This window comes from Hermetia illucens, chromosome 3 (genome assembly GCF_905115235.1).
Source record: "Hermetia illucens chromosome 3, iHerIll2.2.curated.20191125, whole genome shotgun sequence".
Classification (NCBI taxonomy): Eukaryota; Metazoa; Arthropoda; class Insecta; order Diptera; family Stratiomyidae; genus Hermetia; species Hermetia illucens.
Window position 1 is genome coordinate 141,713,256 of NC_051851.1, and position 24,950 is coordinate 141,738,205.

Below are 24,950 nucleotides of genomic sequence, written 5' to 3' on the forward strand. Positions count from 1 at the left end.
CAGAGTGGATGACATTGTAGTAAGTTTTAGATTTGAGACGTTCGTTGATATGTCGATCACAAAGATACCAGTTGTAGAACATCACTTCATCCAGCTTGCGCTAATCCGAGAAGCAATTTCATAATGCAATTCTCCATTGATTGATAGCATTACCCTGAGATATTTAAATCGCTCAGTTCTGGGCAGGGCACTGATACTGCCGGTTTCATGGTGATCACTCGACAAAACTTCCTTTTCATTCAACACACGTTGCTCGAGATCATCTTTACTATTAAACGCAAGGAAAACATTATCTGTATAGTGCGCTGGGCGTTGGATATCCAGTGCCATAACAAGAACAAAGAGGAATGGTGAGAGGGCGCTTCCTTGATGAACACCGGCAGAAGCACGAAGCGGTTTTGAGACACTGGCACACTTCCATCTTTGCTTTTCAGATCCTGGTAGAGCAACTGAACCCAGTGTACGAATTCTTCTGACACTATGTGTTCTCGTAAAGCATACCAGATGAGTTCGTGTAACGCACGGTCAAACGCTTTCTCCAGATCCAGAAATGCAATGTAAAGAGGGTGATGTTTCGTCATGATTAACTGCGCAGTGTATATTGCGTGAGTAGTTCCCCAGTTCTTGAAAAATCCCGCTTGATTCACTGGTATTTGAATGATTTTTCGAATACGATTGTCAAGAATACGTTCAAAAATCTTCATGGTATGAGACAGCAACCGAATTGGATGGGCGCAGATACCAATGCGTTTTTTTCTGAAGTGTGTCTTTCCAGTGAGGGTGGAAATATTTAACGTGCAAGCACGTGTTTATTTTGCTCGGACTAATTTACTTACTTCAAGGAACCTTGCCCATTTCTTAAAAGGACCGGGGCCCGTCTCTGAAACTTAGGATCTCTCAATACGTAGGACAGGTAGGATTTAGCACAATGGAATAACTCCAATTATACTTCATTTACCTCTTTCCCTGAACTCAGCATTTTATTTTCGTGCCACTGTGGGCAGTACAAAGCACGTTGCCTAGAAACCCCTCCTCCTTTACCCAACCTTGGGACCAGCATACTATGTAGATAACATGCCGGAGTTAATGGCCTGTCCATGTTCTTCAACGTTCCAATAAAGAAATATTGCAACGTTTCATGATATCGTGTTGTGTTGACAGTAATCATTTGGCCATCATGGTTTCCAAAGAAGGTCAGTGCTTCTAATGATCATCTCGCCCAAAAGCTCTAGGACTCATGCGGCAAACGGCTCTCACCATTAGCCTCGCCGCCTCTATTTGAAAAATTTGATACATCGAACTTCCTGAAAGGCCATTCTTGTGAACGATGGCGAATGAAGATTGATGGACTCGTAAAACATGTAACATTACATGATTGAATCCTATAACCTCTAGCTAGAAATCCGCCGAAAATTGAAGATTTTACTAAAACACATCGGAAATCGGAAGCTCGACGCTTCAGATGTAAAAATTTTGTGTATTTCTTACATAAAAATATTTCGGAGTACGATAGTTCCATTTACCCGTGATTCATATTTAGTTTGTCACCCAATTCATTTCAATCTCATAATGACATTCGGCACACACATGTCTTAGACTTCAGTAAATTTAAGTGAAAGAGGCGACTTTGACCTACTATAAGTTTATTATTATTTATTATTATTATTAATAATAGGATTTCCACAAAATTTCCCAACATCGTGCAGTATATCAAATGGACAAAATATTACTCATCACAAAGATTATTCGATTCGGTTGGAATGAGTGCAAATGTAGCTGATTCTTCAAGTTATGGTCTTAACTGGTAAGGATCAATTGCTTTCCTTCATTTTATCTATTCTATCGATGTCTTTAATTATTTTTTCCGAAACTTCAAGCTCCGATTTTGATCACTATGTATATTAGCATATGGGCCAAAGCTGAATTGATAATTGGTATGCTTCAATGGACAAAATGATAATATATGATATGCCTTCACCACTGCGATGTCGAAGTTGTAAACAGCATCCCAGCAAAAAGACAATTTTTTTGATAAATATGGTCAAATATATATTTCCAAATCTGAACTATATGAAAAGCCTAAAATTCGCAGAGGCCCTAAGGCTCCACAGGCACATCATTAAAACAGCCTGACTTTCCATATAATGCTATTCATAAAAATTAATTAAATTCGACTGTTGATTGACTTCCTTTCTCCATAACAACTTCCATTTTCAATATATTGCACTTCTTGAGAAGACCGGCACGTTTCCACTATTTCAAATTATTATACAAAGAAATCAATGCTCATAAACCCGAAATCAAAAAAGCATTAAAAAGACTTTCTTGTAAATTTGCATAAAAATAACTAATGACTCTTTAATTCGCTGAATACAAACTCGTTAATTGTTCTTACAAAGCTATATCTTAATCGTGTCTAGCTTATATTTTTAGACTACTTTTCTTCGTCTACTTTTTTGGTTGGGTTGCAAAGGAAATTAAAACAACCGAATATGACACACCAAACGGTTTATTGTGTAAGACAACGAACGTCCATGTGAACCAACTAACAAACATATGTAGGTCGTTAAGCCTCTATTTGCTCCATATGGCCACTTCATTCTAACGAGCTTTGTGAATAAATTAACACTTTCTGAAGAATAATCAGCGTCGTTGACTTTGTTATAATTCACCTGGAAGCTGAAGTAGAAGCACATCAAAAAACTATTTTGGTTCTGATCATATATGACTAGGTGAGAAAAGAAATTAAATGGTTAGTGATTGTAAAGGTATTGTATCGTAAAGATCGTGAGATTTGCAATTATTACTTGGATTGTCTACTATTCTGCATGAAGTTGAATAAAGGAAAGTGGGTGGAAGTAAAAATTGCTTCTTATCTTTGTTGTGTCTGCATGAAACAGCGGTTTGTTATTACTTTCAACCATAAGCGGATCAAAGTATTATTTTTCTCCCAGTGAATAGAAGAATCAATTTGCAATGGATATTTATATATATGCAAACTATGGGATATCGCTTGGATTATAGTGATATGATATTATGAAAAGAAAGTTATATAATATATTCAATCAAATAACTATGGAAAAACGAAACTCAGGTATTTTATTTATTTTATCCAAAAAATCATAATTTCCTCTCAGTTCTTCAAAAAATGTTCCAAAATTTAACAACAAACCTAGAGCATTGTTGTTTTGCTTCAATCTCTGTTGATTAAGAAATTTTGTACTTTGTTTCTTCAATTGTTTCATCCTGTTTGACATAGAATCATAGAGTTTGGCAACATTCTGGTAATATCGATGACTGTGTTGCATAGTTATTTAGTTTTTGTTTCAAATATGCGCGATTCTCTATGGGATTCAAATCCAGGCTTTATGCAGGCCGCTTTAAAGCGTGGAATTTTCAGGTTGCGATGCATTCCTTTACAATATTCGCCATATGTTTTGGATCATTTTCGTCTTGCAAAGTTACCAAGCCATTCCCATTTAACCACTGCAGGCAAATTTTCTTTGAATATATTAGGCAGCTTTTCGTTCAATATAAGTCACATTCAGAACGTGTTTGTGAATTCATATAAAGAGAAATAATAGCATTCCGTAACCATTTCGATCATTTGCTTCTTCTCTAAGTATATTTGAGTGCAAAACTATCCCATTTGTATGTAACCCGTTATGTATGTGCATTTAACATGTCTGACTACTCACTTTGAGCTACTCTAACTTTGTTAGTAATAGTATGATTTTGATCCGACTTGGGGATAATATGCTTCATATTATATTTTATACTACTACCAAGTTTTATAACTCTGGGATAAACTTAAAGGCGGTTTTACGCAATTTCCCCAAAAATATAATATACTATTATTAACTTAATTTGAACAGATATCGATATGGAGATTATTTTGAGGCCTGGCCTCTATATAGAGGCAACTTCATGATTTTTTTCGGATTTTTGGGTTGGGTAGTTTTTGAGAATGGGTCCGTTAAGGAAATTGTCACTTTCGACCCCTCCCACTCCCCGCCTTTCTAACAAATCTGAAAACTAAGACTGGCAGTACTAATCGGGACCTTTCATTTGATATCCCGCATGACTATATTCGGTGAAAACAAATTTTACACCCCCTTTTTACATTATATGGGGACCCCCCCTAAATCTCAACGTAGAAGGATATCACTCACTGCATGTCTGGGCGTAAACAGTTCCCACCTTCTCACCAAATTTCGTGTCAATCGATATAGCCGTTTCTGAGAAAAGTGCGTGTGACAGACAGATAGACATTGAACCGATTTTAATAAGGTTTTGTTTTGCAAACAAAACCTTATCATCATCATCATATAAATCAGTTAAAGTTATCAAAGCAGCTTTTCAAAAATTTTGTTTTTTCGCAGCCCTGTGTAATGTTTAAAATATTAAAATAATGTTAAAGTTTGAATTTACAACCACATCACCAGATAGAGTGAAGAGTTTATGGAGGGAAAGGAATGAGATCGTCACTTTTCAAACCCGATGAAAACTCGTGGTGGTCACCTTTCCAAAAAGTGATTGCGCCTCAAAGTGTTATTTTTTTATAACAAGACGATAAATTTTGATTTTTGAATCTTACCCCCAGAGGAGGGAACACGGGAATGTAGGAGGAAGAAAAAGGTCGCTATTTTCCAAGTTCCTTGAAAAATTGCGACGATCATGCCCCTTAAGCTTGCCATTCGACTTGTCAATCAGGCTTGAAGAGTCCGCATTTGGCCGGTGGGCGTAACGTGGATGGGATGCAGTTGGTCTTCAGTTTTGTCTGTTCAGACAGTCGACGATCGAATGCAAAACGGTTCAGCCAACTGGCCAGATATCTTTGTGTAGGATGTGAGCAGTGAACAGTATTGAAATATGCACACACAAAAATATCTCAAATTCTCGTCTCAAGACCTTCCACGTCCAAAGTTGAACCAATGATGTTGTGGCTTGCCGATACATGGATGTCGCTGTCAGTTTAACCGGCGACCGACTGCATTGCGGGTTCTTCCGGCGTAACTAGCAGGCCAAATTGAACGTGGATGGCGGGCTTTAGAAAGTGATGGCACCCCAAAGTTGGGCTATTTTAATGTCATATGGATTCCTTTCTCTCTTTAATACTCTCAGAAGAGAACCTCGGCTGTTTTTCTTAATCACAGCCTTCAGACCGATTTTTCTCTTCTGCCTTTTTCAGTCATAGATTTATTTGAGTTATCTGCTAAGCTTTTAGTGCAATTTACTTAAATAATTTGCTTATTTGCGTAATCTCCCCGATTTTGCGGCTATTCGCCATTTTGGGCATGAGCCAATACATCTTCGATAACTGAAGTTTTTTTTTTATATTTTATGTCAAGTTTTGGTGCAAAAGTGGCTTAATGGGCTATTCGTGTATTTCTCGGAAAATTAAAAAAAGCAAAGGTTATAAATTTCAAATACAAACATTTGTATAAAGTATCATATGGCAAAAAATATTACATACAATGATCGACCATAAAATATGAATTTAAAGAAATTTGCTTTTTCGGTTCGTAGTATTCTTTGAACCACTTTTACTCCACACTGAATATATCCTAAGTATTCAAGCCAACTATGGTATTAGGGATGTCTTTACTTTACTTTTAACCCCTGGTTACTTCAACGACTGTTGAAATTTTCCACAGAAAAATATTACAATTCCTTCAATAATGATTCTGCATTATATCTGTTTTTATTGCAATAAAACAATTCAAAAAGGATTCAAGTGATTGTTTTGATGTTTTAAAGTTATAAAACGGGCTATAAAACTATCATATTTTATCGAAACAAAATCAAATGATAAAAAATTAAATTGAATTGAATAAGCTTCGCAAATTTAAAAAAGATTGGTTTAGTAGTTTCTGAGTCATTTTGGTCACCGGTTTCAAACATGTCATTTGTAGAAAAACCCGTTTAAAAGTTCAACTTGAAAGGATTCTTCTCTTTCAACGATCATATCTCAGTCAATTTTATTCTGATCAACTTGAAATTTTAAGGACGTATTCTCGGATACTTCAGATTATACTTAAAACAGTGCAGCAAATTTTTAAGGGGTTTCACACTTTGATCTCAAAAACAAGCTTATCTTAATTTTTAGCATAGCGATATTTAATGATTTAATTTCTTGAGTAAATTTTATATCCTCTTGAAAAATATATACGAGTATATATATAATTTTACACTGAATAATTAATTATAATGTTACAAGAAAATGCCTTATGCAATTATTGCAATTATTCGGAAGCGTCTTCAAGAAAAGTAGAATTGTTTCTAAGAGATTAGATATTTGTCTGCTATTTGTAGTCTAGCCTAAAACTGATAGACAAGTAGCTTCCTCCAAACTACAACTTTTAGTTTTCAATGTAGATATATATTTCGGGAGCACCTTTACCCCCTTCATCAGTACAAAACTACTAGTGCTAAAGATTTTAGTTTGGGGAAGCTACTTGTCTATCAATTTTAGAAACAATTCAATAAACAAAACAAAAAACTCGGTGCTAGTTAATCCGGAATAAAAACCCGGAAGCTGGACGCTTCAGGTATAAAGGGTTTTGTGTATTCCTTTTATAAAGACATTTCAGTGTGAATTTGTCCCATTAATACGTAACGGGTGATGTTGACCTATTATAACTTTGTTGGTAATAGGGCGATTTCCACCACTTGGTGGGATCAAGCTCTATATTATAGCCTACATTACTACAAAATTTCGTGGTGCTAGGATGAAATTAAGGGGGTTTGCAGCCAATTGCTGAAAATTATGGTAATATACTATTAATAACTTTATTTGAAGGCATATCGCTATGGAAGGTATTTCGAAGCCTAGGTACCATATATTCGCAGCCTCTTGATTTTTTTCAGATTTTTCGGTTGGACAGTTTCTGAGAATGGCCCCGTTAAATAAATGATCACTTTCGACCCCCCGCACTGCCAACCTTTCCAATGAACGTCAAAACTAAGACCAGCTTTGGGAAGTATTAACCGAGACTTTTCATTTGATACCCCCACATGACTATATTTGGTGAAAAAAAATGTACACTCCCCTTTTGCATGTACGGGGACTTCCCCTTAAATTCGACGTAAAAGGATGTAACTGTATACGTTCACTGTTCCCATCTTTCCACCAAATTTGGTGTCAATCGTTGCTAGTCTTCGATCAAAATGTGTGTGACGGACAGACAGACAGACAGTAAGCAGATTTTAATAAGATTTTGTTTTACACAAAAAAAATCAAGGTTCTTTCATTAGATGATCGCTTTCACCAGGGTAGCACCTGCAGTGTTTTTCGAAATTTAAATTTTTAATTTTTCGGGAACATTTTAAAGTGAAAAACGCGATTCCTGCAGAAAAAAAGTCTAAACAAATAAAAAAAATTAACAAATTTGAATAAAAAACTCTCCAACGTTACCTCGTAAATTATGTACAGAAACAGTATTCAAAATTTTAAAAAGATTGGTGCAGTAATTTTGGGCACCGACTTTGAAAGTATGAGTTGTGGGAATACGCTTTGGAGTTCTGAACACTAAAAAATTGGAAGAAAACGTTCATAAGCGAAATTTATCGACTTAACTCACACTAAATCATGGATGCTAGGTTCAGGATGTTGCTATCATTCATGATGTCTAAAGCATTTTTTGCTCCTGTCTACGGTGAATCCTGCCTTTAGTCTGCTTTTCAGCTTTCGGCTCCACACGACTTATCACGCTCATGGGCGCTTCGTCCACTACTGATTCTTATGCATTGCATAAGGGTTAGTAAAGCAACGAATCTTCATTGAATTCATAAGCTGCAATCTTATCGTTGGTTTGAATTCTCATTGTTGTTCCGCGTAAAGCTGCGACACGTCACTCAAAATCTTCATAGATAGGCTTGATGACACCCAAAACAAGAGAGCACTAGACTTGTGTTTGAACGAATCCAATGCTTTACCAGCTGCAGCTTTTTGCCAATTCGAACCACGAATCGTATATGAGACGTGGCTGCTTAAACGGCTGTATCTTCCTTAGTTTTGCTATAATTTTTCTCCAATTTTCTCACAGTATTCTTAAAAGGTTCTCCATTCAGAAACATAAATTTGCAATCTTAACAAATTATATCTGTTTTGAGCATTTTCTTTTTTAATTTATTTAAAATTCCCTAAATATCCCCAAATTCATAGTAAGTAAACCAACGAACCAACGGCAGCAAATATTTTTTTTTTTTTTTCACTTTCCAATATGGCAGAGGGAACTGAAGCAGCGGCACGGCAGTGGAAAGGCAATACTAGGATAGCAGATTGAAGTTAAAAAAAAGTATAGACCATAATATTATGACAGTTACACTTTTTTTAAGTTTGAGTAAAGTTGGTGAGCTGTTTTCATCCGGTCGACTTGAGCTGTAACTTTGTCATTTGATTATCTACAGAACTAGAGAATTCTTCTAGACAATTCTCCTGGTGATACCTCTTCCTATCTCATACCAAGAAAGTCCTGATTCGTGAATTTCATCAATTTCCCACTCACTGACTTCAAGGAAGAAGTTTTATTTATACAATTAACGAATTAAATGAGAACGATGAGTTTGAATAATGCTCGACTCTAGTTAATATTGATGACAGTACCAACAAACTGGTTTTTTACCAATCTTTCTTTATCATTCCTTATTTGGGTTGTTACCGTCGTCCGGTCATCTGAATAAGATCGGTCTCTCTCTAAATGGTAAGCTCAAAAGGTCTTAAGTTATTACTTACAAGCCACCACTATTTCGGGCGGCCTTTGGATCGTTTTTCACTATTGGTTAAAGGGACCGATCCCCAAAGTACTTAAAACGCTTAGCTCTGAATACTCCTACGTTCAAGTAGGATTAGATTATTATAGATTATCCGTCTTCGACGACCAGGCTAACGTGCCATAAAAAAATTGATCGCGACTGGTAAATAATAAGGTTTCAAACTAAAGACAAACTATGGATACATATTATTCAGCTGAAGTTTCCTAAATATATGTCCCAACATATCCTTTTATGTATCACTAATAAATCAGGACCCTATTTAACTTCAAAGCGAAATTCTAATAATAAATACAAATTATAGCATCATTACGATGGAAGAATAACAATTTCGATTGAAGAAAAACGTGATGGTAATTCTAGAACGAGAATATCCTTGTGCCAAAACGAGCAATTCTAGCTCGCAAAGGCGTTTTATATTTATATCTTTCATAATGGCAAGCTGAAAATCTGCCTCAAGTACGAATACATTGTTTTTTGAATTGATTGCTTGAACACTTCTGCTCTCCATACTTAAACAGCATGGCGTGTAACGAGCTTGGATGAAGGACTACTACTGAACAAAAATGACTAAACTAGAAAAAGAAAATTCAAGTACATATTGTTTGCTCCTTTCGGCAACAGTGAGCCATAAACACATAGTAACACTAAACAACGTACGAGCATGACATTGGAAAGCTGTTCGGAACTACCCACCTTCCACCTTCTTCTATTTCTATAGTTGTTTTCCAATAGAATGCCCTTCGCTTCGACCCGCGTTACTTCCTCTCACTTCGCCTGGTTGCCTATTCAATTCCCCACACAGAATGAATTTCCTTGGAGCCAACCTTGACATTCTAGAATAGACTAGCGACATATTTTCCGCTTCTAGGATGGGATGGAGTGTCCATGTGCGTATGCAATTTCGTTTTTACTATCTATTTTCTACCCTGTCTGCCTGACACTTTCCAGGACAGATATTGTTGATAATATTTCATGAAGCAGAAAAAAAGGAGAATAATTTGATTAAATTAATTAACTAGGTTAAGCGGTGTAGGGAATAGAGTATATTTAGTTATGTTGTTTTATGTAACTGGAAACATAATTTTGTTTCACGACGCTAGCAATCAAGGCCATTATGACTATGCATACTTGATTAGGATGATAGATAATAAATTTTGACGTCTTCGTGGAATAGGACATCGTTAGCCAACGAAGTGTATTGGGCTGGTATTATGGACCTAGTGCTAAATTTATCAGGCAATTTGTTATCAAAATTAGCAAATGATGAATCGTTCAGGCAGTCTATTTTTAAATCTGAAACGCGTGCCATTTGTAAATAAAAGGTGTGAATATTGCCTTAGCTATCTAATATAGAAGATGTAAGGGTACTTTCTAAGGATGTAGCCCCTATTTCAAAGTTCGACTTTTGAACTTTCGAATGTAAAAAGAAGGAAGAAAATTTATCCTAAAGTATAGTACATTGAGAAGCTTTTGGAAACATATTGTGTTCAAACAGCCACTATTAATTGAACAGAAAAATAAAAAGCCCGAGTATTTAAATTTGTTTAATTGTCCATTTATGTTGATTCAGAAGAGCGAAATTATCGAAATGATTAATGTTGTTTTCGACGATACACAGCAATTAGAGCGAACAAAAGGAGCGAAAAACTTCTTGTTATTTTCTCTTAAATTCCGAAAGGATTTGATCACATTCACAATAAAGATTACTCTCTAGGCATCCATATTCATAAATGAATATATATGAATGTGTGAGAGGTGATCCCATAACGAAATTACTAACTTAAAGATGATATAAAATAGTTTTTAGAAATCTCCAACATACTTTCATTTAAATATGCTGACAAAAATGGTTACAAGCGAAATCCAAGGCGATTTGGTGGGAACATCAGAAGATTGTTGCTCATCATAAAAATCCGCAGCATAATCTAAGGAATTTAAAGAGAGCGATCATTGTAAGCATAACCCCGGGTAAAACCGTACACGGTCATGAGAAAATTCGATATCCCAACGAAATTGATAAGACTGACTAGGCTAACCCTGACCAATGTGCGAGGCCAGATAAAAGCAGCAGAATCACTCTCGAGACCATTCAACGTCAACAACGGTGTAAGACAAGGGGATGCCCTATCCTGCGCGATGCAGATGTAAATGCGAGACGCACCATCCTCTTCAAGTCCACCCAACTACTGGCCTACGCTGACGATACCGACATCATGGGAAGAGCAACCCGAGATGTACAGTCTACCTTCATCCAGATCGAGCAGACGGCGCGAGATCTTGGCTTGCACATAAATGAAGGCAAGACGAAGTACATGGTGGCAACGTACGCGCCAAAACCAAAAGAACGAACAATATCGAATCGCACTGGTCAAACGAAAACAATGAAGATAGGAGACTATAACTTTGAGACAGCTGAAAATTTCTCCTATCTAGGGTCGAAAATCGCAATCGATAACCGCTATGACGATGAAATCCGCGCACGGTCGTTGGCTGCCAACAGAACCTATTTCAACTTACAAAAACTGTTTCGCTCGAAACGTCTCACCATAGGGTCAAATCTCTTACTATACAAGACAATGATCTTGCTAGTCCTTATGTATTCCTCGGAGACTTGGGTTTTTATAAAAAAAAACTGCGAACTCTTTTCCGCGTTCGAGAGAAGAATCCTCCGAAGAATTGTTGGCCTCGTACATGAGGATGGACAATTCCGTAGCCTACATAACAGCGAAATCTATGAGCGCGATAAATCCGGCTCAACAGGTTGCGATGGGCGGGTCACTTAATCCGTATGGATGAGGATGATCCAGCCTGGAAAGTCTGAAAGGGCAATATCTATGGTAGAAAAGAAGGCGAAGCAGACCCTGCCTAAGCTGGAGCAATGGTGTAGGTCAGGGCGCCAAGCAGCTTTTAGGGATATCAAATTGGTGAAACTCGGCGCGGGATGTCTGGAGTTCCTTATTAACGCAGGCCTAGACCGGTTACCGGTTGTTGCGCCGTTGATAATGATGATGATCATTGTAAACTGCCATAACCAAGCCAATTTTGTGGTCTTAATTAGATATATTTAAAGGAAATATTTCATTTTTGTTTTACTCTTAAAAGAACAAAATGGCGGTAATATTTGCATTTATTTCAAGGATTTTGCAATCAGACCTAGCGCCCTTAATTTTCATCTGAAAAAATAGAAAAAAATAACAATTTATTATAAACATCTGTAGTTTCTATTTGAATCTATAAAATGTTCTCAACATTCTGTGAGAATTTTCAGAAAAAATTGAGACTTTATTGTTTATCTTGCACACCAATTTAAACAAGTCGGAATACCGGAATCTCACGCTTCGGATATAAAGGTTTTGTGTTCATCTTGTGTAAGAAACTTCAACGCACATTTTTCTATCCGTATATAGCTGCAAATCAAACACATTCCTTCCATACGTACATATTACAGCCATAGATATTATCCTGACCTTAAACAAACAAACTGCCTATTTTCGAATACTATACATATATATGCAAGTATATAAATTGATCGTACCCATTATCTGAATTAGACACTAGCCGCAAACTTCATTAGCACGTATATACTATATACCTACATACACACATGTATGTTTCGAGTAATTGATATTCATATACAAATGACTAAAAAAAACTAAAACAAAATAATTCTTTGGCCTCACTCCCTTATCTTTCATCCGTTATCAAATATGTAGCCAGCTCCGAAAAGTACTAATTGAACCCTTTCATTTGATACCCCACATGACCACATTTTATGAAAATAAATTTTGCACCCTCCATTCACATGTATGGGGAGCTCCCCGTAAACTTAACACAAAATGGAGCCACTTGCTGCATGTAAAGGGAACAACAGATCACATGCTCTTACCAATTTTCGTGACAATCGGTCTAGCCGTTTCCGAATAACTCGGGTGTGACAGACAGACAAATGTAGACCGAATATGTTCGCGGAGCTGTTCAAAACGTGCATGTCCGAGGGTATCTTTCCTGTATCATGGAAGCAGCAGAAGCTGGTGCTGCTGCGTAAGCCTGCCATCCGCCAGGGGAACCGTCTTCCTTTAGACCCATATGTCTTCTAGACATATGGGCCAAGGGGGCCTTTCAGATAGGAAGTATGGGTTCCGTAAAGTCAGATCAATCATTGATGGCATCAAAATGGTTACTGGCTTGGCCGAAAATGCAATTCACGGAAGGGGTTGTACCAACAAATATTGTGTGGTGGTGATCCTGGATGTGAAGAATGCATTCAACTCGGCCAATTGGAACCTTATACGAAAATCTCTGGCGACGATTAATGTTCCCACCTACCTCTGGTATAATACCGGTGATGGACCCAAGAAGTACATTGTCTCCGAGGGTGTCCCAGAGGGCTCTGTACTTGGTCCACTACTGTGGAACATCATGTGTAATGATGTACTTAACCTTCCGGTTCCGGACACTAGTTGTGGTCGCAAAGCATCTCAAAGATGTTGAGTTGTACTCAACCGAAGCAATCACTGTTGTTAAGGCTTGGTTAGAGAGTATTGGACTGGAACTCGCGGAGGAAAAGATGGAAGCGATCCTCATCACTAAGCGCCGCAAAAGAAACTACGCCTGCATTAGAATCGAGAATAGTATCATCACTTCCAAGCCGGCCATCAAATACTTGGGGGTGATGATTGACGGGGGACTCAATTTTAAGCAGCACATAGAACATACTTGTAAAAACGCATCCACCACGAGTATGGCTCTCGTAGGAAGACCGCGATATACTTGCAGGCTGCTCATAGCCACGGTGGTGAGTTCTATCATGCTGTAAGCAGTCCCAGTCCCCCCATAATTTGAGTACGGTTTACAGAAGAACATCCTTAAGGGTGTGTTCTGCCTTCAGGACCGTCTCAAACGATGCAGCGTTCGTCATCTCGAGAATTATGCCGATTGACATCCTGGCAACCGAAATGATGAACATTTATAACACCACGCCCATTTCTCCCTTATCTCAGGTGGGAAAAGCCGGAAGGGAGAGATCCATAAGCAGATGGCAACAGCGATGGGACCAGTCAGAAAAGGGTCGTTGGACTTACAGATTGATCCCTTCCATCGGGGAGTGCCTGGAGACAAAGCATAGGGAGATCAATTATAATCCCACTCAATTTCTCACCGGCCATGGAGGATACTGTCAATACCTGTTCAGGTTTAAATTGGACGCCTCGCCTAATTGTCCAAAATGCGACGGGGTCCCAGTGGAAGAAATCAGGAAGCTCTAGGTGAAGTGGTATCACCGGAAAATTTTGTACGGAGAATGGTAGCTTGTCAGGAAGACTGAGTTGCGATCAATTCCATGATCGCAGTAAAACTGCAGGATAAACTGCGAAAAGCAGAAGTGAGGAAGGCGCGGTTACGAACACTGCGGGTAGACCTCCTTTCGTCCAGCTAAAGTAAGCTAACTCCGCCCCGTGATGTAATACGCAAAGGTGGTTCCACGGAGTAGGGAGGGAGTCGGGGATGATTTTAGTGGGTAAAAATCCCACACTCTGGCGTGCCCAGGCCAGAGTCTTTTGAAGATGTCCACCTCTTTAAAAAAAAGGTAGACAGACAGACATCGACTCGATTCTTTAAAGTTTCGATAATGAAGAATCGATAATTGTAAGAACTTACAACCACTCACCGAATCCATTTCATAAGCACCAGTCTAAATGGCAAAATTGTGGCAAACTGATTATGAAAATTTAAATTTTTAAATAAAATCAGTCAGACTGGCTGGACTGATGATAAGTTGAGTGTAGTGCAGTTGTCAATGTGTTGTTAATCGAAACCTGACTTCTGAATGGTTCGGATCTTTAAATAATGCAACAAAATTGGCTTTTTGTTGTCTTATTTGTACTAAACATGTCGGTCAATCAGTCATTTCATCAGTCCATTTTTGGTAGACTGATGAAATATTGATCGTGTAGGGTCAGCCATAAAGTAATTCTTCAGCTTGTCTGTAAAAGTGGGCATATATCTATACACAAATTATATGCGTATATATGATGGTATATACATATAACAGTTAATCGTTCAAAAACCATTCAGTATGTGAGAGATTATAAGAAGGTCGGTGCTGTCTCCCTGGTAGAAGCACGGACACTTCTAAGGCTATAACTCAAAATTATTTCGAATTTCCATTTGAATTTTTCAGGGTTTTTTATACGGACGATTACTAACATATTTAAGTGAAAAAAAATATGTTTCCTGAACTGATTACAGGTAAGCTGAGTAAACAACCACAAAAAATTAACACAGCGAAGGACACCCATTTGCACCGTTCACAGAGAGCAAAGCAGAAACAAATTTAAAGTCCGTAAAGAGTTGAAAGAGAAATCATCAGACATTAAGTTGAGGTCACAGGGGTATCATATCACAGTATACAAAGAAATATTGCTAACGAAGCTCTCCCGGGAAAGTTATCCGTTTTCTGGGATGCATAGATATTCTTCACGTTTGTTCCGTTAGAAAGTGGATGCCCCTACTACGCAAAACAGATAAGAAGAAAAGCTATCAAAGAAATAAGATGAGGCAAACTGGGAACAGGGTTTTTTTTTCACCAGAATCCAGCTTTGAACTGCTCATTACTTTTGGCTCACCCCTCGTATATCAAACTGAAAGTGCCTAAAATTTAGAATAGAACTAAATTTGAAAATGTCCTAAAAACGCGATAACATTTATTCTTTCCTCAGCGATCATTCATCTGAATATTTTCTTATGCAATTACTGGAATTTACTTTCAAGCTATACACGCATCAAATTATTATGCAACCAAATAAACATTTTCTTAACAATAAACACATTTGGTACTCATCAAATTTATGACAGATATAAATAGCATCGTAAGAAATCTATGACGGAGTGAACAAAATGAGAGCCTATAAAAGTCATCAGAATGCTTATATTATCTTGTGAAAAGTATTGTTGTGCCCTCTCCTCTGTTATAAAGCGTTTATTGTTTTATGTCGATGCAAGAATGATTCATCGATAAGGAACGAATAACAACTTACATGAATGTATGCATTATATTACATTCTCTAGCGAGTTTTTTCCGTTTTCTTTCCACTTTTTAAGAACTGTAAATTGCTATTGCTGCATTGAATGAATAACTGCACGAAGGTCAGAATTACGTGTTTTGTAAGACGGTTAAGATATATTTTAAAAGAAACTGCTCGGAAGAGAATAAGTGGTAAGATAGGGTACTGAATTTGTGCTCTCTGCTAGGAGAGATGGTGGGCTGAATGTAAACTTTTTTGTAAAGTACATATCCAGACTGTCCGTAAGTTGTAAAAGCTTGTCTTATATATAGTATAGTGCACACAAACAGATATATAATGGGACGTCAATTTAATAAAAAAAAAATATTCATGCGTACAATCACCATGCATTGAACTTGCCATTGAGATTGAAATGTTAGGAAAAAGATATTCTTAAGCGCTCTAAGTTCGCCGAGAAACATTTCGCATTCATTGTCTCGATATATTTGCTGTATTATCGATAGAGAATGGTTTATTAGTAAACAGGTTGATCTACAGACCTTCCTGCAACATTAAACTAATTTTTTGCTCATATAGAAGCGAAAATCACTATGAAGGTTAAGTAATTGTATTCTGTGTAGAACCTTCCAATGAAAGACATTCAATAACAGGTTTAATATAGCCCAAAAAAATCTTAGAATATGAAGTTAATGATTGTGTTGATTGGCTGTGATGTTATTGTTACAATATTATGTATTTGATTTAGTTAAATTGAATAATCACAACAATATTTACAGCAAAAATATAGAAACTTTTATAAAAATTTTTGGTGATCATTTAATGTGAGAAGTTTTTCACGAAAAATTCCGCCATTTTTTATGTAAAGAGCCTCTTAAAATGAAAAAAAAAAGTAAAACTAGCCGTTGGGGGAGGTATTTTATATGCATAACTTGTTTACCAAATTTGAAACCAATGGGTCAAGTAGTTTTAAAATGGAAGTGAACACCGACTTTGAAAAAGTGGTTTTGAGAAAAACGCATTTAAAGTTTTAAAAGCTTAGAACTACAATTCGAAGAAGTGAAGACTAACTGTTCGATAATTTTGAAAACTTTGATCGGATTGAGTTGAAATTGGGGAATATATTTTTGAAATATTTAACTACAAGAATAGACAGAAACAAGTCGGGAAACCGGAAGCTGGGCGCTTCAGGTATGAAAGGTTTTGTTTGTTTCTTGTGTGAGTATATTTGAGTGTAGAACTATCCCATTTGTACGTAGCCCGTTAAGAATATGCATTTAGCATATCAGATTTAGTACTTCGTGTTGTAAATTTACACGGTAAGGCAACTTTGAGCTACTGTAACTTTGTTACTAATAGTATGATTTTGATCAAACTTGGTGATAATATGCTTCATATTATATTTTATACTATTACCAACCTTTATAACTCTGACATAAACTTAAGGGGGCTTTTACTCAATTTTCCCAAAAATACGGTAATATACTATTATTAACTTAATTTGAGCAGACATCGATATGGAGAGAATTAGGCCTGGGTACCGTATAGAGGCAGCTTCATGATTTTTTTCAGATTTTTCAGTTGAGTAGTTTCTGAGAATGGCTCCGTTAAAGAAATCATCACTGCACCCCTCCCACTCCCCGCCTTTTTAACAAACTCAAAACTAAGACCGGCTTCGAAAAGTACTAATCGAGACCTTTCATTTGATACCTCACATGACTATATTTGGTGAAAAAAAATCTCCCTAAATCTCAACGTAGGAGGATATTACTCACTGCATGTCTGGGGGTACACAGGTCCCACCTTCTCACCAAATTTCGTGTCAATCGGTATAGCCGCTCCTGAGAAAAATGCCTGTGACAGACAGACAGACGGACAGGCAGACAGACATTGAACCGATTTTAATAAGGTTTTGTTCCACAAACAAAACCTTAAAAACCAAATGTATTTTCTGAAAGTGCAAAATTTTACCCCTCGGTTAATAAATAATATGGTGAAAGATTCACATTTGTATCTTTATTCAGTTCTTCACAAAAAATGCCCAAAAAAACGAAAAAACAGCCTTCACACGGAATGATGCCCTTAAATACTGTACGAACACTTTTGTCCATAGCAAAAAAGCTTTTTTTTAGTCTGAGTGAAATTATGCGGTGTTTCCAACGATTAATTAACTGAAATAATAAAAACTTGTTGTTTCTTTTTCGTTGGTGTGGATGTTTATTCTTGCAAATACCGATATTTCGGGAACCACTTGTTCCCTTCATCAGTGCTAACAAGTTTATGTATGTGATTAATAAAACCACATTTCAATCACAAATACAATCAAACTTTTGGATTAGTATCAGAAATTTTGATTTTTTGAAGAAAATGGGGTGTATGAACACGTTTGTTCTTAACTGTATATACATATTAAGGGGGTCATCCCGTGTAAAGGCTGTTTTTATGCCTTTTGGAGGAGTTTTTGGAATACGTGTCAATTTATGCACCCATCTCCAAAAAAAAGTGTATTTCTGCTGCCACGCTGGAGGGGGCTGTATTCATCTCAGGAAAAAAAATTAAATGGCGTTTTAATGTGGACAATATTCCACGGTCCGCAAACTAAGATAATTAGAAAATATTAAAAGGTAAATTTTTAGTGGGCTTTTAAACTTAATTTTTTGGAGTTTTTTTACGGCTTTTTTTATGAATAAAAAAAACGACCAGTCCGATTGCAATTATCCTAGTTTGTGGACCGTAGAAATATGTATTAAAGAAGTCGTGAAAATTTCAAAGAATTTGGTTGGATAGATTTTGAGCTATGGTGGCAGCCGATTTTCAAGATACAGTTTCGAGAAAAACGCATTTGAAAATTTAAATGTGATTATCAACAGTAAAATTTAAACTCACCATTAATCTGCTATATCTGGTCCATAGAGAACAGACACATGTGACCAACTTGACATCCCATTGTCACTAGGATTTTGAGAATGCCATTGAATCCTTCATTGAAAATAATTACAGCCAGAAAAGTGGCTATTTCTACGACCTTGGCCCCAGAATGAAGATGTTTAGGTGCGAAAGTCCAGATCAATACATTTAACGACTCATTGTTATTCTAGGTCTCTGTTCCTAAACATATGTTCAAGATATCATCCCGTGATAAATCTTCGTAGATTGGTTTGATGACTGTTTGAACTTCTTCAGTCAAAGGTGCCTTTTCGTGGTGGAAACTATCCAGTTCTCCTTTAGCTTCGGCTTTACGCCATTTGCACCAACTGTCCTCGCCTGCAGGACAATTTTGATGCTGAGAATTTTCGTCTGTAGAACATTTATGGAAGAAAGTTACCCAAATTTCTTGCGTCTTTCCTTCTATCGAATTCGCGTGTCGACGAATAGCTAGCCCAAAAAATGTAGTGAGGTCGTTAATAACCTTATCAGTAAGTTTTACAGTCCCTTTTCCACCAATGCCTTTGTGATTCTTCTTTGCATTTCTAAGCTGCGTTCCCATTCTTTTCTCGACATGTCTTACGTTTTCCTTTTTAGTACTACGTACATTTTATTATTTGCAGAAATACCGGAGAAAACTCCAGCAAAACCCAATATACAATATACAAAACTTGTCGCAATTGGGACATCCATGTTCATGCTTGCTAAAAGTTTCTTTGCTGATGTTGATGCGAAGTCCTTTTTCTTCTCTGATAAGTATCGATTCCCATGAAATACTCGTTTTTTAGTGCGAGTATGATGTTGAAGGTTAAAGCGATCTCCCTTCGTACGATCCATTCAAAAAATCACTGAACACACAAACAGCACAATACTTACAAAAAAATATAACTGAGTATAGCTTGAAAGCCTTTCAGTGCTCACTCTAGACTGGATTATCCCTTTTATTCCAAACAGCGAATAAGTTTAGACAATCTTTTTATATTTATACCTGTGTTCGAATTTATAAGGCTCAAGTAAAAAACTAACACGTAAAAAAAGATTCGATGCTCTTGTTCATCGAGTACTCTAGCCGCGGCTGCAAACTCCTTACCTGTTTAACTCTGTAATTTCTAAACGACTCGGAATATCGGAAAATCCCTTTGCCCACATATTCTCCACTATATATAGATACAATTCATGCAAAAAAAATCGATTTCTCTAACCCGACACACGGGATGACCCCCTTAAATACGGCTGGTTTAATATACAAATATATTTATCTGAATTAGACACTACCCGCAAACTTCATTAGCAGGCATATATTATATACCTACATCCACACATGTCTGTTTGATATTGATATTCATGCACAAATGACTACACAACTAAAACAAAATAATTCTTTGTGACCCCATTCATATGAAACTATTTCGTTGTGGTATTGGCGAATTGATATGTTATGATGACGTCATACACGTTGTAGAATGCACGAAATTCACAAAAAATGACAAAGTTTCACCCCCTATAACTTTGTTAATAATAATCGAATTTTGTTCAAACTTGGCCGAATTGTGCATTATGTTATCCCTTACACCCATGCTAAATTTTATACTTCTAGAATGGATATGAGGGGGGTTGCCGCGCAAGTTTCTAAAATGTGGAAATATACTATTATTAATTTGTGCAAATATCGGAACAGAATGTATTTCGAGACCTAGATTTTGTAGAGATGCGCCACTGTAATTTTTTTCAGATTTTTCGGTTGGGTAGGTACTGAGAACGAGACCTGTTACACTTTTTAATGGTCATGTTTTGCGCCCTCACTAATCAATGTTTCACCCGATATCAAATATAGAACCAGTTTCGAAGAGTACTAATTGAGCCCTTTCATTTGATACCTCACATCACCACATTTTATGGAGAAAAGATAGCCCCTCCTTAAACTTACCACAAAGTGGCGCCACTTGTAAAGGGAACAACAGATCATATGCTCTTAACAATTTTCGTGACAATCGGTCTAGCCGTTTCCGAATAAATCGAGTGTGACAGACAGACAGACATCGACTCGATTCTAATAAGGTTTTGTTTCACACAAAACTTTAAAAAAACTCCAGGGTACGACAACGTCATTAGAAAAATAATCGGAAACTATTTATGGCTGCAGTAAACAATCTGACATATGTCTTTATCGATGATAGTATAATCTGAACTCAATTTTCCAGCATCCCCTCCTATGCAATGCTTTAGGCTGCTGCAAAATGTTCCTGGGACGAACCTGAAGAAAAGGAGGGGGGGAGTGGGAGGAGTGGATTAAGGACTAAATTTCACATAGGGCGCCATCGAATTTTTTTTTTAATTTATCGGTAGAATAGTTTCTAAGAATGAGTCGTGTCTCATTTTAAGCTTCTAAACTCACCGCTCTGCTATTTCGAAACAAATACCAAACCTTTCAGAAAGCACTTACGAAAATCGCTCATTTGATACCCGACGTAGATGTATTCGGAGGAAAAACTTCTACACTCCCTCTTCGCTTGTACAGAGGAAGCCCATCTTGCAAAATCATGCTATTCACTGGATGCATGATATCCAACAGTTTCTATATTTCCACAAAATTTTGTATCAGAGTGCGAATGATAGACTGACACAATAAACCGATTTTGATAACGTTTTATTAAAAAGGTATCCAGACACCCGCAACGGACGAATTTCTCAAATGCCTCAGTAACCATTTTCATCGACACTTTTCTGTCGTATATATGATGTATATACCTGAACCTGTGCTTTATCGAAATAAACACATTTTCATCTATTGTGTCTCTTCACCATATGATTCAATATTAATGGAAGCCGTATTGATCGAAGCGTGCACCTTGCCCTTATGAAATTTGATCAAAAATGAGTAATGCTACACCTTTTGAATTGTCAATGTGAGGGTGGAAGCTTTAATAACGATATTGCATTGAATTTATATTACTTTGCGGTATACATACAAGGGATTTTCTTTGTAGAGAGCAGACATATCCATATTGACGACTTCTGTATACTTAGGTTCGTAAAATCTACTAAAGAGTTTACTAACCGGAGCCAATGGAATTGTGCTTTCGTTGCGATTATTGGAGGATTGTTGTATTCTGTTTATCAATCTTAGCCCCTCAGACTAGTCATTTTCAGTGCCTTATTTTGGTTGAATACAAACTACAAGATACTGTATTGAGTTACAAATAAAACGTCAATAAATATTAAGATAATTACCCTTACAAAAGCACTTTTGTTGGAAGATAAAAATGAAACTAGAGTAATAATTTATTCATGAGAAAATTAACCACATTACGTCAAAACATATCTATCGGAAACTGAAATGAGAATATGCGAATAGTTGAGTTGAAACTGAGCTAGCCCTTGGAACAATCGAGTAATATGATTCATGTACACAATTTCTGAATAATAATATAATAAACGTATGAGCGGTGCTCAGTCTAGACGCAGATATGATTTCGCATATAAACCGTTTCCGCGGCAAAATTTCAATAGCTGCAGCCCCGCATTAATTGAAACCGAACTGTGCAGACTAGAATTAATAGAATGGAATTCTATATTTGGATTGCACTTCCAGTTACTTTCTTAATTGATCCGAATTGAATAGAAAATAATCTAAATATAAATTATTGAAGCTAGTCAATGCATACTTTGAGTCAAGACCTGCACTGGAATCTACATATAGTTTTCCTTGAATTTCTTTTCGAGTTTTGAGGGAATCATACACTATATTAGAGAAACATTCCACACATTTCGCCTTCGTTGTATCAATACTTTTTCTTATCGACGAAAGAACATTTCCAATTCCATCCTACAATTTGTTTATATCGCTTAGATGAGAAGGGATATTTTGAAGTAGAGTATTTAACACTATCACATCTTTTTTATAGATAAGAGTATTTAATTTGGTCATATCATCGCAAACCTATAAGCATGCCGTTTACTTTAATCATTGCAATGATAACCTCTGATATTGTTGAATCAGAAAGAACACTCACCTCTTTCATATAGAACTGTACTGTTGCCTTTGGGAAAAGCTTGTTTAAAATCACTATAAATCCGGTGATAAATTAATGCTATCGGTATCCGCAAAGTGCAAAACTAATTTCAGATAAGATATTGACTTCCGAGATTTCGAGTTAAATTAGTAATAATAATCTTTGCCGCGACCATGTAATTGGATCAGGTCCTTAAAGTGTGTTAGAGCACTTCATTTAAGACCGTATTACAGAACCCTGTAGAAGGCAATGTGGTCAGCATTTCACTCGCCCGTGATTATTAACCCTGATTTAAGTCAGGTAGTCATTCACAGTTGAGTCGACTGGTATCCGATGTCAAGTCACGGTGCAAATTCCACTGCTACCAGTGAGGTTTGAACCGCGACCTTCCGGACGACAGCCTAATGCTCACCACTGGGCTACCCGGACAAGAGCTAAATTAAGGCAAAGCTTAATCATCTCGTAATAGATGACGAGACTGGAAACAACACTTCTCTAATTCTAACTGAAAACTAATTTCAGACAGCATATCATAATAGCTACTCGAGTCCCTTTCAAATTGGGAAACATCTTTATATTATTACATTTCAAAGAAAAGAAGAATTTCTGCACTAATCTTACATGGTGGCATTATAATCTCTACTCTATTTGCTCCCCACATCGTGACAACCTCAAAAGGACGCGGTTAACGCACATTGATGGCACTTGAATCACATCAATCGACATTACGAATGTAAGGTAGCTCTGCTGGGTGAACTGTTACTCTAACCACCTATTAATAGGGGCAAAGTTTTGATGTCCTCTAGTTGAAAATGATTCTCAAAAGTTCGATGTGAATAATCTGGAGAAGGGCGATTAGTGGCAGCATACATTTCTGAAATCACTAGCAGAATTGAACACTAAAGAAACTTGGACGGAACGGAACAAGAAGTTCGTTATGATTAGTTTGATGAGGAATATTAAATTGCAATTAATAAAGGAAAGCGAAGATCTTATGGCTATCTTCGGTGAATTGCAAATGGGACGTATAGAAAAAAGCAACCAAAATATGACAATTGCAAAATTTAAGACGCATCGGCTGGAGTGAAAAATGTTGGACGACTCTGTGTAATGGGGGCGTCCAACAATTGAGAAGAGAAATGGAATGCTTTGAAACGTTGTTGAATCAAACATACAGGCCAAAACAATCTGCGGTTTCGATTGACCCCGGAGCGATTGAACTCCGCCAATCGAAGAGCTTAAGATAACCATGCGAACAAAGACTAAATAAGACTTCAGGAATTGATTATATTCCAACTAAATTGTTTGCAAAGTGAGGAGGACCGCATTGTTAATCTCTTTCTGTTCATTTTAACAAAAGATAAATTTCCTAACAACTGGTGCAAAAATGCTTAATTTGTCATATCCTTATTCTAGAAACAACAACAGATATAAATTATTATTATCAAAAAATTCTACAAAAGTACTATGAAATCAACACACATTGTGAGCATCTGTATTTACAAATGTTCAGTATAAATTTAATGTTTACAACTTTAACATTACGTAGAATGTATGCTTAACTAGTTTTCTTTCCCCTCCGGAGACGTTTGCTTTCCTTGCGAATCACTGCCTCAAAGCCCACCATTCCACACTTCACATGCGTGACCAACGCTTCGAAATCCAAGTTAATAGATCAGCTGCTTCCCCGAAATCCACATCATCATACTACCAAACAAACAAACAATCCGGTCTATTCTATTGACTCTATCTCAATAATTAACTTCGTTAAACCCAAAACAGTTGCAATCTCCATTCACCAAAGTAAAAACAAAAACTCGACTGGGCTTGATAAAATTTCAACCATTATCCTAAAAAAATGCCCTGTAACCATCAGTCTCCTCCTGGCTTCTCTGAATAACCAGTGCTTGCTGAACACCCACTTTCCCGCGAGCTGAAAATGCTCAAATCACTCCTATTCCAAAGAAAAATGAAAATCCTCTCTTGCCTGATAGCTACAGGTATATTTCTATCCTTTCATCCTCCGCCAAAATCTTCGAGCGGACCATCAAATTAATCATCGATGAGCACTGTGATAAAAACAATACTATCCCAGATTTCCAGTTTGCCAACCGAACTGGTCATTCGGTTGAACACGCCCTCTTAATTCTCAAAACCGATATCTTGCTCGCGATGAACAGCAAAACACCCATAATAGCCTGCCTCCTGGATATAA

General features: G+C 36.9%; 1 protein-coding gene and 1 long non-coding RNA gene across 2 annotated transcripts in view; one reads left to right on the top strand and one right to left on the bottom strand.

Annotated features, from left to right (window-relative positions):
* The window catches only part of LOC119651278 (serine/threonine-protein kinase GL21140), a 118,900-nt gene that overhangs the window by 70,230 nt on the left and 23,720 nt on the right, over nt 1–24,950 (top strand). The window lies entirely within an intron of this gene.
* Nucleotides 1,993–22,080, bottom strand: LOC119651279. The gene is made up of 3 exons (XR_005249443.1): nt 21,954–22,080; nt 21,692–21,896; nt 1,993–2,679 (listed from the first exon to the last, which is right to left on the bottom strand). It is a non-coding gene; the product is annotated as an uncharacterized LOC119651279 (long non-coding RNA).